Below are 16,649 nucleotides of genomic sequence, written 5' to 3'. Positions count from 1 at the left end.
AAATTGCAACCTTTAAAAAAAAGTAAATAACAAATAAAATATATAAATAAACTAAATATGGGTTAAAGCTCCAAAACCATGCATCTCAATTGCTAGTTTGGCAGGTAAATATGTACCCCCCCCCCCCCCTAATTTTAATAAATATGGTCTTTAGTAACAATTGTGATATTTCTTTTGATGTAGCAATATCAGACATACGTCTATGCATTGTGCTGCATTGTCATACACATAATTACATGCGTTAACATTAGTTGAGTCATTATGAACTAACAATGAAGAATATTTTACATTAACCAAGGTTAATAAATGCTGTGAAGAATACTGTTCATTGTTAAATCCAATACCTAATGCATTAACTAATGTTAACATAATGCGCTCAATTGTAAAGTGTTGTAAATATTGCTCTGCAATGCATAAAAAACACTTCCAAAACACCACACATTTTTTTTTCTCTGAAAATACTGAAAATAAAATAGCTATAATTCATAGCTATAAACAAATCTATGAAACTGTACTGTACATACTGTATCATCTTGGTTGTATCATGTGTACTAAACACTGCACCATGGGTCCCACAACTTTTCTTTTAATACTTTTGCCCATTGCTTTAAAGGAGCCTTCACTGCATCTTTCCCATTATTGAGATACAAAAAACATATAATAATTATATAATGTCTACAGAAGTTCACTTTTGATGTTTTGTGAACTCTTATTAAATATTGCCATATGCATAAATATTAGATGATAACCATATGTGATTTGGTTGTTTATCAATATTAGAATCATTGACCATGACATCTTGATTTGTTTACTCTGTTTCAAGTCAAAATTGTTTGATGCAAATGACATGACATTGCCCTTTCACCTATTTTGAAAGTACTGTATCTATTCATGGCTTCCTTTGACTGATGTACTAAACGTAGTTTTAAGTTTATTATATTGCATTGTTAAATTTAAGTAAAAGTGAAAGTATTCCAAACTATTTTTCACAGAAAAAATGGAAGTATTCTATACAATCTTTCAATAAATGAATATATATAATAATAATAATAATAATAAGCATTTCACTGTGGACTTTGGCCTATGGATGAGAGGCCAGGGTAACCTAAACTCTAATTGATATCTACTTATCATCTCACCAGCCAAAGCATTTGTTAACATTTGTTAATCATTATTTTAGAATTAACATTTAGTCAGCAAAAATAAAAAACTATAAAAGTCTTTTATTTTCTTGAAATCTTCACAAACCACCAGCCATGAGAGCTGTTTTGCTTGCCTTGACTCTGGCCTTTGTGGGTAAGAAAACTATGAAATTCATTGTTAGAAAAAAAAATTAAATGCAAAAACTTTGTTTTTTAGAGTTTTGTCTCATTGTCTATATTGTTTCTTTCAGCGAGTCAAGAGATTAACCTTGGTAAGTGTTAATTTGAAAGTTACATTTTCTTTTAAGCGACAAATTTATTCTACAATAAACTAAAATATATATAATTATGTTTCAGTTCCTGAGTTTGCCCCTGATAAGACCTATGTGTACAAGTATGAGGCTCTGCTCTTGGGAGGTCTTCCTCAAGAAGGTCTGGCCAGAGCAGGAATAAAAGTCAGCAGCAAGGTTCACCTCAGTGCCGTGACAGAGAACACCTTCATGATGAAGGTAATGAGTATTAAAAAATTATTTAAAATTTCAAGGTAAAACACAACAACACCAAAAAAGTCCCTGCTACAAGCAATGGTACAAAATTTTAAGTGAAATGTTCCCTTACAGCTCATGGATCCTCTACTCCACGAGTATGCTGGCATTTGGCCCAATGATCCATTTGTTCCTGCCACTAAGCTCACCTCAGCTCTGGCTGCACAGCTTCAGATTCCCATCAAGTTTGAGTATGCTAATGGTGTGGTTGGAAAGGTATTCGCCCCTGCAGGAGTCTCCCCTACAGTACTGAACCTGCACAGAGGAATCCTCAACATCCTTCAGCTCAACCTCAAGAAGACCCAGAACATCTATGAACTTCAAGAGGTGAGAAAATTATCCTGGTACATTTTTGATCTATTTTGAGTTCTGCAATCTAATTCTTTGACTTGTCCCTCAAGGCTGGAGTTCAGGGAGTGTGCAGGACCCACTACATCATCAGTGAAGATCCAAAGGCCAACCACGTTATTGTCACCAAGTCTAAGGATCTGAGCCACTGTCAGGAGAGAATCATGAAGGACATCGGTTTGGCATACACTGAGAGGTGTGCTGAATGCACAAAGGTAATGAAGAAGACTGGAAAGAATTGAAATATTTACTAATGAAAATGCCAAGAGTCAAATGGTCACATACTTTTCTCCCAACAGAGGGTCAAGAGTCTGATTGAAACTGCATCTTACAACTACATCATGAAACCATCTGCCGCCGGTGTACTGATCACTGAAGCAACAGTTGAGGAAGTGCATCAGTTTTCACCCTTCAATGAGATCCATGGTGCTGCCCAGATGGAAGCAAAGTAAGATTGATCCTCTGTGAGATTTCTCCTAAAAATATGAAGTAATACTTCACATATTTCATTATTTTTTAAAAAGTGAAGGTACAGAAATAAATATATATATATTGTTACAGACAAACCTTGGCATTTGAAGAGATTCAGAAAACCCCTGTTGTTCCAATCAAAGCTGATTACTTGGCCCGTGGATCCCTGCAGTATGAGTTTGCAACTGAGATTCTTCAGACCCCCATTCAACTCCTGAAGATCAGTGATGCACAAGCACAGGTAAAGGTGTACATTAATTTACCTTTATTGCATTAAAGCTCTAAATTATAACAAAATGCATCCACATTGAACTGTCAAGACTTGATGCATGAACATTACCTTTACTCTTACTAGATTGTCGACGTCCTGAAGCACTTGGTGGAAAATAATGTGGCCATGGTCCATGATGATGCTCCTCTAAGGTTTGTTGAGCTTGTCCAGCTCCTGCGTGCTGCCACCTTGGAGAATATTGAGGCTATCTTGGCTGAGTTCAAGGACAAACCAGTTTACAGGTAGAATATTGTAAAAAATGTTAGCAGCAATATAGTTAAACATTAAAAATGTTAAAACAATGAATCTGTTAGGCGCTGGCTTCTGGATGCTCTTCCTGCTGTTGGCACACCAGTCATTGTAAAATTCATCAAGGAGAAGTATCTGATGTATCCTACCTGAACTAAAAACTACAGCTGCTGCTTTGCCCATTAGAGTCCAGGTTGATGCCATCTTGGCCCTGAGGAACATTGCCAAGAAAGATTACAAACTAGTAAGTGCCAGACATTGTAGAAATTAACTGCTGTAAAAGATGATTGTGCATATTTTCCTTCAATAATATACCAACCTTGTTTTCTGCCTCAGGTTCAGCCAGTGGCCCTGCAGCTTGTATTGGACAGGGCTCTCCACCCTGAAGTGCGTATGGTTGCTTGTATTGTGTTGTTTGAGTCCAAGCCCTCAGTGGCTCTCGTCTCCAATCTTGCTGGTGCCTTGAAGACTGAGACTAACATGCAGGTTGCAAGCTTTGCCTATTCCCACATCAAGTCCTTGACCAGAATCACTGCACCTGATATGGCAGCTGTGTAAGAATAACAAATAATTTTTCATATATTTTAATTTATCACACCATTTGAGCACAAGCCAGAGGTAATCATTAGGGGTGTGACGAGATCTCGTGTTACGAGATCTCGCGAGATTAAAACGCGACGAGATTTCTCGTCGGGGTAAAACTTTGTCTCGTGAGTTGTTGTGATGTCAGTGTGATGGAGCATGAGGGTGAAATTAGTAGCCTATTGAAGATGCCCCTGCCACTTTTAAATCATTTGTGTGCCGGGCCAATCACACACACACTCCGCGCACACACACACACTCACTGTCCCTCGCTCACTCACTCGCACGCGAACACACACACACACACACACACACGCTCACTGGCGGGCTCACTCACGCACACTCACTCTCGCTCACACTCAACCCGTCATGGAGGACCGTTAAAATTAAACATGCTAGTCTTTCTGTCGTGATGTCCTGAAGCATCAAAGACGCGTAGGTTGTCGCCCACTATGACACACTATTCGAAATGAAACGATCGAATCTTGCGTCCCAACGCCCGTTGTCCTTTACGAATCTCCACGAAACGGATCGTGCCAAAATCGCGCTAAAATAGTGTAATCTGAACCAGGCAGGTAATAAACATTTGACCTATCGCGCAAAGAACCTATTAAAGCACTAAGACATGGGAACAGTATAGCTAACATTCACATATCACAAGTCATATCGACATCGCAATATTAAACAATGTTATCGCACATCACAGCTTTTCCTCATATCGTGCAGCCCTAGTTAGCTACTGACCGAAGGTCTCAACTGCTGGCAGAAATCGTCGACATGCTTATATTCTTGAAAAAGAACATGACCATAATCTTAGTCTGTTCTGTGTAGTTAATTTATCTCTTTTTCATGCTTGAAAAAAAAAATGTTTCTGTTTGAACTTGTAGTTTTGAGAGAGCAGTACTTTGATTATGGATAGGCCTACACACTTAGCCTACTGTTTGCATTTAAAGTGTTATTTCAGTTATTTATATTTATTTTATTTATACTGTTTTATTTTTCTTTATGTTCGATTTGTGGAAAGGAGTTAGATTTCTCATGTGAAATCGTACAGCGGACAAGCCAGACAGTAGAGTTTATAGCAAAACATTTTGCAGTGTTTGCATGTCCTTTACTGCATAGAATTCATTAAAATAGAAGTAAAATAACATTCATTACAAGTTGATTTCAAAATAAACTTATATTGTTTTGCATTTTTTGATTTTCAGTTGAATAAAAGACTATTTTCCATTCATATATTTCATCATTGAGGATTTCTTAAAAATTGTGTAAAAATCTCGTCTTGTCTCGTTCTCGTGAACCCAATCTCGTGTCTCGTCTCGTCTCGTCTCGTCTCGTCTCGTGGAGTAAGCGTCTCGTCACACCCCTAGTAATCATGGTTGTCCATTTCAGTGCGGGTGCAGCTAATGTTGCCATCAAGCTCATGAGTCGCAAACTGGACAGGCTTAGCTTCCGTTTCAGCAGAGCCATTCAGCTGGACTTCTATCATAGTGAGTCTAGCCATTTTTATAAGAGAGCTAAAATCAGTCTTGGGTATTTCTTAAAATGTGTAAAAAATTCTCTTGACATACAAAAAAATCACATTAATTGGATTCTTACCTCTGTCCCTGTGCAGCTCCTTTTATGATTGGAGCTGCTGGTAGTGACTACATGATCAATGATGTCGCAACCATCCTGCCCAGAGCTGTTATCGCTAAAGCACGTGCTTACCTGGCTGGAGCTGCTGCTGATGTTCTTGAGGTGGGACAAGCAAGACTACTACCTCTTTTTTTTAAATCTGATTCATGGTTGTAAAATATTTTCAGTCTTCACTCAGTTGATTCTCTCAAACAGGTCGGTGTGAGAACTGAAGGAATCCAAGAAGCTCTTCTGAAATCTCCTGCTGCAGATGAAAGTGTTGACCGTATCACAAAGATCAAGCGCACCCTGAGAGCCGTAAGTTATTTGTATTTTATTGTATGCTATTAAATTTAAGACATGCCATATAAAATATATATATATATATATATAAAAAAAAAAACATGATTTCTGTTGTTTACATTTTCAGCTCATAAACTGGAAGGCTCTGCCAACCAATCAGCCACTGGCTTCAGCATATGTAAAAGTGTTTGGACAGGAATTGGCTTTCGCCAGTATTGACAGGACCATCATTGAACAAGCAATACCGGTATTGAGTTCAAGTTCATGTATCCTGTTACTTATTACTTGATATATTTCCGCAATTCTTGTTAGATTTATTTTGTCTTTTCATAAAATCCCCAGCTTGCCACTGGACCCAAACCATGTGAACTGTTGAAGAGTGCCCTTAAAGCTTTGCAGGAAGGAATTGTCTGGCAGCGTGCCAAACCCCTGCTTATAGCTGAAGTGCGTCTTATCTTTCCAACAACAGTTGGTTTGCCCATGGAGCTCAGTTTGTACTCCGCTGTTGTTGCAGCTGCAAGTCTCAATGGTAAAAAAATTTTCTCTCTTAGAATTTTTAGTGTTCTTTCATTTGAAATGAGATTACTTCTTTGTTTTATATTCCTTTGTTCAACCTTCTAGTTAAAGCCACCATTACACCTCCTCTCCCTGAGGAGATTGAGACTATGACTCTTGAGCAGCTCAAGAAGACTGATGTTCAACTCCAAGTTGAAGCTAGACCAAGGTACACTTTAAAAAAAACATGAAGCTAAGAAGTAACATATACAACAATGCCTTTAAAAAACATAACCTCCCTTATTCTTGTTTCAGTATTGCTGTGCAGAAATTTGCTGTGATGGGAGTGAACACTGCCTTGATCCAAGCTGCTGTTATGGCAAAAGGAGAAATCCGTATAATTGCCCCTGGCAAAGTGGCTGCAAGAGCAGACATTCTCAAGGGCAACTACAAGGTGGAGGTTCTGCCTGTTGATCTTCCTGAACACATTGCTGATGTGAGGTATTGAAATCTTTAGTCTTGTCAGTGTATCAAAAATGTTTAATGAATTACCCCAAAAAAGGAACAACAGTTTCTTCCAATGTTTCCTTGTTCTGAAAGTTTTGAGACTCTTGCTGTGGCAAGAAACATTGAAGAGCCCAACGCTGAGAGGATTGTTCCCTTAGTACCCGAGTTGGCCATGCAGAATGCCCAGACTCCTGCTGAGTATTTGGTAAGTTTTGAACACACATATAATGAATATGTTTTAGTATGCAGAGCATTAATTTGCTTCAAGTTTCAAGTTTTAATATAGCAAGGCTTGTTATAATATTTAATTATTCTTTTCAGTCCTCTGAAATACCAGAGGAGACTCCCGTGAGAGCTGCTGTTCCATTTAACAAGACTCTCTGTCTTGCTGTCCCATACATTGAAATCAAGGGGTGCATTGAGGTGCACTCTCACAATGCTGCTTTTATCAGAAATTCTCCTCTCTTCTACATAATTGGACAGCACTCAGCCCGTGCTGCACTGGCAAGAGGTATTTCCAAAACAAAATTACTTTAGCAGGCATGATGTATATTCAGATAAAATAGTAATCAGTTTTGTCATTTTGGCTTTAGCTGAAGGTCCTGCAGTTGAAAGACTGGAGCTTGAAATCCAAGTTGGTCCTAGAGCTGCTGAGAGGCTCCTTAAGCAAATCAGCCTTATTGATGAGGGTACTCCAGAAGGAAAGGCCTTCCTGTTGAAACTGAGGGAAATCCTGGAGACTGAAGACAAAAATGCACCCGTCTCTTCTGAAAGCAGCAGTAGCAGCCGCAGGAGCAGGAGCAGGAGCAGGAGCAGCAGCAGTTCAAGCTCCTCCATGTCCAGCTCTCGTGTGACTGAGGTGAGGACATGGGATCTTGTTTGATGGCTTGGTAGCTGGCATTTATATCATCAATCTCTCATATTTTTATTAATTCTCATTTCTTTCTTATGGGTTCTCAGGCTGTCAATCACATGGAGCCCTTCAAGAAATTCCACAAAGATCAGGTAATTACTAAGGAATACTTTTTGCTCATTGCTTTCTAAAGTTTTTACATTAACAAATTATTATATATGGAGAGATTGAGTTCCTTCCAGTACAGTTAGTGCTATACAAAAACTTTGCTTGCAGTTCATGGCACACCATGGTGCCTCAAAGGCAGTAAGAAGTGGAAGCACAGCATCTAGCTTTGAGTATATCCAGAAACAGGTGAACCAATTTCTGTGATTTGATTTGTCTATAACAAAACATACAAAGGAATTTCACACGTCTTGAATGATTTGCTTAAATGCTTGTTCATTCGTTCAGGCTAAATATCTTGGGGATGCTGTTCCACCTGTTTTTGCTGCCATTGCCCGTGTTGTTAGAGTGGACCACAAGTTGTTGGGTTACCAGCTTGCTGCTTTCTTTGACAAGCCAACTGCTAGAGTGCAGCTCGTTGTTTCCTCCATCGCTGAGAATGACAACTGGAAGTTGTGTGCTGATGGTGTCCTGCTGAGCAAGCACAAAGTCACTGTAAGATCAGAGCTGAGGATGAAGTTTGCCAAAATGTCACAATTGTCTAATTCTGTCCTTGATGTTCTACTGGTCTGAATTGTACATACATTTTCTTCTTCAGAGCAAGGTTGCTTGGGGTGCAGAGTGTAAACAATATGCAGTCATTACTAAAGCTGAGGCTGGAATCCTTGGAGAATTCCCTGCTGCACGTCTAGAGTGGGAATTTGAAAGGCTTCCAGTTATTGCCATCACCTATGCCAAAAAGTAAACACAATGATCATGAACTGTTTTGTGGTAACTGTAGAAATGTTATGTTTTGAAAACTTTTTCCTTATTTATCATTTATCATATATTTCAAACAGGCTGTCTAAACACATCCCTGTGGCAGCTTTGCAGACGGGATTCAGGTTAGAAAGAGCCACGAACAGTGAGAAAGAGATTGAACTGACTGTGGCCCTGCCAACTAAGAGGACCTTGAATGTCATTGCTAGGATTCCAGAGGTGACTGGCCAGTAATATTTAAACTACGACTCATTCAAAGAGAAAAGAAAGAAAAGGCAACTACTGTAACTATTTTCTACTCTAGATGACTCTGTCAAGGATGGATATTCCTCTCCCTGTCACTGTTCCCATCAATCCAGATGGAACTCTTTCTATTCACATTAATCAGGACTTTCTGTTCAGAGCCCAGAACTATATCTATGATTACACCACAGGTACAAATCAGTGATATGACATACAGGAATTGAGTTAAATATAATCAGAAACCACACAGTTGCTTGTTTTATCTTTGATTTATCTTTTTCTTTTATTTTTTAGCTCAGTGCAGTATGATGCAGGACACAATCACCACCTTCAACAACAGGAGGTACAAGATCGAAATGCCCATTTCCTGCAGCCAAGTCTTAACCCAGGATTGCACACCTGAGTTGAAATTTGTTGTTCTGTTGAAGAAGGATGAACAGTCTGAAAAAAAACGCCTGAACATTAAACTTGCTGATATGTAAGCTGATATCATCCATTTAATCTGCAGGTTTATTTACTGTGATTATAATTTTACTACCACTGTACTGAGTTGATCACCTGTCTTTAACAGTGATGTAGAGTACTATTCTTTGGGCACTGATGCAAAAGTTAAAGTTAACGGAATGGAAGTTCCCATCAGCAGTCTTCCCTATCAGCATCCCTCAGGTAGGTTCCATGTGGTCTCTTCGACTTAATTCACATAATATCTTTTGCTAATATAAATTAAAATGCACTTCTGGTTTAGGCTCCATCCAAATCAGGAAGAAGGATGATGGTTTGTCACTTTATGCTAATAGTCACGGGCTTCAGTAAGTCTACTTTGCCAGTGGTCAATGGAAGGTGACTGCATGTTAAAGAGTATTTATCAGCTCCTGAATTTGTGCAGCAAAAATGCATCATCCAGAGTTCGATTATTCCTGACATACATTTTCATTTACAGATTCAAGTTGCAGACTGGATGAAGGGACAGACATGTGGCCTCTGTGGAAAGGCTGATGGAGAGATCAAACAGGAATACACTACGCCCAGTGGATACCTGACCAAGAACTTAGTCAGCTTTGCCCACTCATGGGTGCTTCCTGCTGAGAGCTGCCGTGATGCCAGCCGTAAGATTTGTCTGATGTTTGAAAGACGTTTTTAAACAACAAATATTTTTCCTATTATTTGTTATATATTATATTCACATGATATATTGTATATTATATTCATATATTTGTCAGAATGCCGCATGAAACTTGAATCTGTGAAGTTGGAGAAGCAAGTGATTTTGAATGGACAGGAATCGAAATGCTACTCTGTTGAGCCTGTGCTGCGCTGTCTGTCAGGCTGTGCACCAATCAGAACCGTCCCTGTCACTATTGGATACCACTGCCTGTCCACTGGTAAGTGATTTCATTACTTGTCTTAATTAATCATTAATCTTACTTGTTTGAAGACTGATATGACTCAATCCAGGAATTCTCATGTGGTTTTGCTTGAGAAAGCAGATTTTACATCTTAAAATCAAACACTGACATTTAATAATATTACCATGAACTACATAGGCTGAACAATCTGCAAGTGATTAACGTAACATTGTCTGAATGGGAAAATGTTACATTTTAGTATCTGAATGTCACTTACATTTTTATATCCTGTGTTACAGACTCCAACCTCAACATGTTTGATGGAATCTATGAGAAGAGTGTAGACGTGAGAGAGACTACAGATGCTCATGTGGCCTGTCGCTGCACTGAGCAGTGTGCTTAAACCCAATTCACAAAGCAGAACTTAATGCAAAATATTTGAATCTACTGTACATTAATGCCTTAATTTCAATAAATCTGAATGAGCATTCTTAAAATTTGTCTGCTGCTGATTTTTTTTTTCTTTATTTAACAACTGGAGCACTACTTCCTATTGTTGTCTACTTCTGCTGTAACAGACATAGGTACTGGGTGGGGGTTAGATACAACCAAAGGGTTTTTCAATGACAGATAGTTATGATATTTTAAGATGAATGAAAATAAATGATGTTTTATTAACAAGGTTCGGGAGGAGCACATTCAGATAATTAACACAAGTGAAGAGCACTCAGCAATCAATGGTAAGTGGTGTATATATACTCAGCAGTCTCACCTCATTCCATTGACAGTTTTGCAGCATGTAGCCCGACAGTATCGTCCTAACAGGTCTGAATCGAGCAATTCCCGTCCGATGAATAATCTCTCGTCTTTGAGGAACCTCTGCCGCAATCCTCTGATGTAATCTCGCGGGCGTCAGGCTTAACAAATGGGATCATAACCGCGGGCGAAACATCCGCGATCTCCTTCCGCGTATTTCTCTACACCGGTCCATACAATAATTCCCGCCATAGAGAAATGGTTAGTAAGGCAATGCCGCCCTCTTCACGCGAGGGAAAGGGTCTTCCTTCTTCGTCAGGCCGCTACAGCAGGCCCTAAAGTAAGCCGCGCCGCGCCGTGCCGCGCCGCAGATTCAGTCCCGGCCAGTCTTACTCAACGTTTGTCGGGTCAACTCAGTGAGTGCTCAGCTCGCCCTTCTCGTGTCTGTCTTGGTTGAGTTTGGCATTGCTTCAGTTGTTTGAGTCAGAGCCAGTCATGCCATCTGTATACAAATTTGATGGGGGGAATGCACGTTTTAAATTGTAAAAAAAAAAAAAGTGTAGGCTATACAAGCAATGTGTTTCATGCCAAGAGTTTAGTAATCCTTAATTGAAACACAGTTAAATAAATACAAGATGCCTGCATTTATGCAAGCTTCGTCTTTTACCATAAACCGTCTCTTTTGTACTTAACTAAATAAACTTCAGACAATCAAAATTGTTCTAAACGCAAACTGTTATCTTTGCTCGGTCACTTAAACTTCAATGTGCATAATCCTGCAAGGATTTCATTTCGCCTCCTTTTTCTCGCGTCTTTGATCTAAAGCACAAGAAGACGAGCGTCGGCCCGCTAAGCCCCACTCTCCTCCTCCCTTTGTTCAGCCACACACCGCAGGAGCTCAGTTTCTCCAGGTAAGTTTATCCACTGCTGCAGCAGTGATGTCTCCTCTGGTCCTGGAGGAGCTCAATTTCTCTGGCAAAATTTTCTTTAATATTGCAACAGTAATGTCTCCTCAGCTCTCACTAGAGCTCTGTTTCTCTGGCTAATCTTCTCCACTGCCACAGCAGTGATGTCTCCTCTGCTCCCACTGGAGCTCTTTTACTCTGGCTAATGTCTCCACTGCCACAGCAGTGATGTCTCCTCTGCACCCACAGGAACTCTTTTACTCTGGCTAATCTTCTCCACTGCCACAGCAGTGATGTCTCCTATGCTCCCACTGAAGCTCTTTTACTCTGGCTAATCTTCTCCACTGCCGCAGCAGTGATGTCTCCTATGCTCCCACAGGAGCTCTGTTTCTCCAGCTAATTTTTTCTACTGCCGCAGCAGTGATGTCTCTTCTGTAGTACTTCTCTATAAAAGAGCACTCAATCTCCTCTTTCTCTTCTTTCCTGTCTCCTCTTTCTGTCCAGCGAGCATTGGTCTCACAGCGGACGGAGTGAGAACTTTCCCAGTAGAGCACTTACGTTTTCTCTTTCATCCAGCGAGCATTTGGTCTCACAGCGGATGCAGTGTGAGAAAATCTCCCGGGCAAGAACTTATTTTCCTGTCTCCTCTTTCTGTCCAGCGAGCATTGGTCTCCCAGAGGACGGAGTGAGAACTTTCCCAGTAGAGCACTTACGTTTTCTCTTTCATCCAGCGAGCATTTGGTCTCACAGCGGATGCAGTGTGAGAAAATCTCCCAGGCAAGAACTCATTTTCCTGTCTCCTCTTTCTGTCCAGCGAGCATTGGTCTCCCAGAGGACGGAGTGAGAACTTTCCCAGTAGAGCACTTACGTTTTCTCTTTCATCCAGTGAGCATTTGGTCTCACAGCGGATGCAGTGTGAGAAAATCTCCCAGGCAAGAACTCATTTTCCTGTCTCCTCTTTCTGTCCAGCGAGCATTGGTCTCCCAGAGGACGGAGTGAGAACTTTCCCAGTAGAGCACTTACGTTTTCTCTTTCATCCAGCGAGCATTTGGTCTCACAGCGGATGCAGTGTGAGAAAATCTCCTGGGCAAGCACTCATTTTCCTCTTTTCCGCTTCCTCTTTCCGTCCAGCGAGCATTGGTCTCACAGTGGACGGAGTGAGAACTTTCCCAGTACAGGACTTACGTTTTCTCTTTCATCCAGCGATGCAGTGTGAGAAAATCTCCTGGGCAAGCACTCATTTTCCTGTTTCCTTTCCGTCCAGTGAGCATTGGTCTCCCAGTGGACGGAGTGAGAACTTTCCCAGTAGAGCCCTTACGTTGTCTCTTTCATCCAGCGAGCATTTGGTCTCACAGCGGATGCAGTGTGAGAAAATCTCCCGGGCAAGCACTCATTTTCCTGTTTCCTCTTTCCTCTCTCTGTCCAGCGAGCATTTGGGCTTAGCGCAAATCCTACCGATCGGTCATTGTAAAACTACAACCGCTCCCCGTTCGCAGACCAACAGGGGCCGTCAGTCCAGGCAGTGAGCCACCATTACGGGCTTCCCCGGTCAAGCATCCAGGCCCCTTCTCGAGATGCCAGCCCGCCTAACTCGGCACTCATTTGGGGGGTCTTTAGTCCGGCGGCTGTCCTCTGCTCTTTAGCCTTTTGGGGGGAGTACTCTGGGTTCGGGCCGAACTCCGAGCTCGGAGCCCTCCCTCCGGACAGCACACCAAATATGCATTAAACCTTACCCCTTCAAATTATATGTAAGTGTGAACTCGTGAAAACATAAGGGGCATACACTATCAGATACTGAATATTAAGACATCCACTTGCACAGAAAATAAATGAGCAATCACTAGTCTGAAAAGTTTGTAGAATTGTGGAAAAAGCCTTAGATATAGTATTATCTAAATGAGCCGTTTCTCTTAATTACTTACCATTGGGTAATCAATCTCCTACATGTGCTTTTCATTTCAAACCCAAGCAGGGTCTGTCTGTGCATTTTATTTTAAACCTAAAAAAAACATTTCATTAAATGTTTAATAAAAGACAAGACAAATATGCTTAGTTCCTTGAGTTTTATTTCAATTGTTCTTTGTAAAGAAAAGCCAGTGATCAAGTCATCTTTTGCCTGCAATAAGAGATAGTATGCAAGGTCAGCAGTAGTACCCTGTGTGAAAGTGTATTAGAGAGTTCAAAAGAGTTCATGGGAGGAAAAACTTCAACCACAAACCACCAGAAGGAACAGAAAGAACTCAGGGCTTAAATACATGGGGAAAGGTAATCAGTGTGAAGACACAGGTGTATGGAACTATTCAACAAACAAGGAAACTAACTAGGGAACACAGGCGTTGCACAGGGAAAACAGAACCAAAACACAGCATAACATAACCGAACATACATGTTACACAAACATCATTCTGTATTATGCATTAGGAGTTGCTTATAAAAAAACATTTATTTTTTTGCAAGATGACAAGATGCAAGATCACATCTTTCAAAGTTGTACAGTATCTTAGCAGATGCTTCACTATTGTGAAAGATCCATCTACAAACAGTTATGAATTTGGAATAAGTTACTGGCAAATCTTCATGCTTAAATATTGCTACAATAAAATCTTGATATTCATGCTTAAAATAGTTTGACTACCTTAAAATCAGCCAATTAGCATATTTAATATTCTAAGTCTGTGGAGCAAGCCAGGAGACGAGCGCGGGGCAAGTACTGGGCTGTGTTCCAGTCCACTTTTAGACACGCATTTGCGAACTTCCCTAAGCACTTCCCCTCGGGGGAATTCCTGCCACCATTTTGAAGTGCGGGAAGTTTATATGGACAGACCCTCGTTCCCTCGATTTTGACAGAGGGAGCGAGTTTACATATGTATACTTCAGGCACCTATATGTCCCACAATGCAGTACGATTGTGATGTCACCACAGATCTTGTCTAATTACCACCACAACAAACAACTTTATGATATATTAATTATATATATATATTTTTTTATTTAAAACAACCTAAACACACCAACATACATTTGCATGCTGCATTTAACAAATTCTTAAAGGGAATTTTTGGTAACGCTTTAGATCACAGCCCGGAAAGTACTACGTAATTAAATCGATTTTAAAGTGTAACTTTCGTTAATTATAGTGTACCTATAAAGTACTTACATGTAAGTATAAGGGAAAAATATATAATATTTTGGAGAATAAAGGTGTTAACAACCAGGAGAATTAAATTGTTTATACTGTAAGCTGTTTATAACTGTAAGTTATTTGAAAAACAATTGAATTCAAAACAGATTTACAACACATCTTTTTCATTTAAAAGTGCTCTTTTTAATCAACAATTTTTTTCAAATGCTTTAGTCTTGACAGTTAGAAGAACATTTTGTCCCCCCCTTTTTTCTCTTGCTTGGCTTCTTCCTCTTGTTCCTCTTCTTCTTTTTATTTCTTTCCACTGATGAATCTTTAGAATAAATCATGTCTCTTGCTATTCTGTATTCTGTATTAAAAGAAAATGCAATACACCCAGAAATACGTCCTCATCATTTACTCATCTTTTACCCTCATGCCATCCAAGATGTATACAACTTCCCTTCCCTTCAGATTAACACAAATGAAGGTTTTTAGAAAAATAAAAAAATACATCTCTGGGAATACATATAATGCAAGCTCATGTGTTCCTAAAAGTTGGAGCATCAAACAGCATATACTGCAATACATGCAGTAATCCATGCTACCCCAATGGATGGATCAATGTCTTCTGAAGAGAAACGATAGGTGTTTGTAAGAAAAATTACAATATTTTAAACTTTTTAAACTGTAGACTATCGCTTCAGACCAACTGTAATAAGTTGTTTTTCAAATAAAGTTTTCCGAGTCAGTGATATTAGATTGTGTATTTTATTGTACTTACATGGAACTAAAGGGTAACAAGCACCACTTTAATTTACGTCCCGCAATGTCACACTTATCCTGTAACTACATGAAACAAGAGGGTAACAAGCACCACTTACCCTGTAACTACATGGAATAAGAGTATATGTCCCAGTATTTAAAAAAAAATTGCAATAGTTTTAGCTTTACTTGCCTTGAAACATGTAAGCCCAAACTTAAACATCTGCACTTTTGCTATAAAAAATGTATAAATGCATAGATATGTAAAATTTAAAATGCCTATACAGTATGCATTGGTACACCATTAAAAAGGTACCTAAATTGCTCCCAAATGTAAGATTGTTGTATCATAATAGTATAATAAGTACCTCTTAGTTCTATAATACTTAATCATTTTTAATTCTCCTGGTTGCTACCCCTTTATTCCCCAAACTTTACATATTGTTCCCTTATGCAAATACTTTATAGGTACACTATAATTACCGAAAGTTACGCTGTGAATTCAGTTACGCTGTAAATTTTATTTTTTTATAATAAATCAACTCCATAGCTTATTCCAACTGATCAAGGGTTAGCGGCAGTAGTGCACTCGTGCAACGTAAGCAATGACGTACATCCAAGAGAACTAGACGGAGGGAAGTTAGCGAGTGAAGGGCATGACAATTTTGGACTGGAATGCAGCCTTGGTCAAGTTCAGAGTGTCTAACACCTGCTTCTCGTTTCAATAATTCCCGGGGTATAAGCTGCTTGAGGATTGAAAAGACAGGGCGACGCGGTGAACTCAAGGCTGTTTTGGGAAAACCTGAGCGTTCTAAGAAGTGCAGAAAAAATGTTGTTACTCTGATTTTAGCATAATTTTGCTGTTTATTCACAGAAAATTTTACAAACAAATAAATAAATATGGGCCAGCATGAATTCACATTATTTCACAGTAACTTTCTGAGTAATTTGTAAAATAATCTTGTACATTTCTGGCAACTTACTCCTGATGGAGACTGACACAAAGGTTGCACAAGCATTTCATATTCACAACCCCTTTCACAATGTGAGTGTTGCACCTTATGTGTTATTGACGTGATTAGTTTCCGTAATGGGCAAGTTCAGAGAAGTTCAGAGACCATGCATCAAATTCATTTATCAGCTCTTTTTGATCATTGGTCAATTAAATCAGAGCATCCCTAGCTGGCACAGGATTTGAATTTTTAG

General features: G+C 39.6%; 1 pseudogene across 1 annotated transcript; it reads left to right on the top strand.

Annotated features, from left to right (window-relative positions):
• Positions 1-1,256: 1,256 nt before the first annotated feature.
• On the top strand, positions 1,257-10,299 carry LOC308702196 (vitellogenin-like; annotated as a pseudogene). Its single transcript has 33 exons — positions 1,257-1,296; positions 1,394-1,414; positions 1,500-1,651; positions 1,763-2,014; positions 2,089-2,250; positions 2,335-2,483; positions 2,597-2,747; positions 2,862-3,019; positions 3,092-3,146; positions 3,178-3,270; positions 3,363-3,580; positions 5,001-5,098; positions 5,224-5,348; positions 5,442-5,543; positions 5,656-5,775; positions 5,871-6,057; positions 6,150-6,252; positions 6,339-6,524; positions 6,624-6,735; positions 6,852-7,041; positions 7,124-7,389; positions 7,491-7,535; positions 7,660-7,737; positions 7,837-8,043; positions 8,147-8,289; positions 8,388-8,526; positions 8,612-8,741; positions 8,845-9,028; positions 9,122-9,216; positions 9,296-9,390; positions 9,491-9,656; positions 9,771-9,932; positions 10,196-10,299. The product of its transcript is annotated as a vitellogenin-like (transcript).
• Positions 10,300-16,649: the final 6,350 nt, after the last annotated feature.

The sequence above is a fragment of the Scardinius erythrophthalmus genome, assembly GCF_964197995.2.
Source record: "Scardinius erythrophthalmus genome assembly, chromosome: 14".
Lineage (NCBI taxonomy): Eukaryota > Metazoa > Chordata > Actinopteri > Cypriniformes > Leuciscidae > Scardinius > Scardinius erythrophthalmus.
This window is presented reverse-complemented; position numbering and strand designations above follow the sequence as displayed.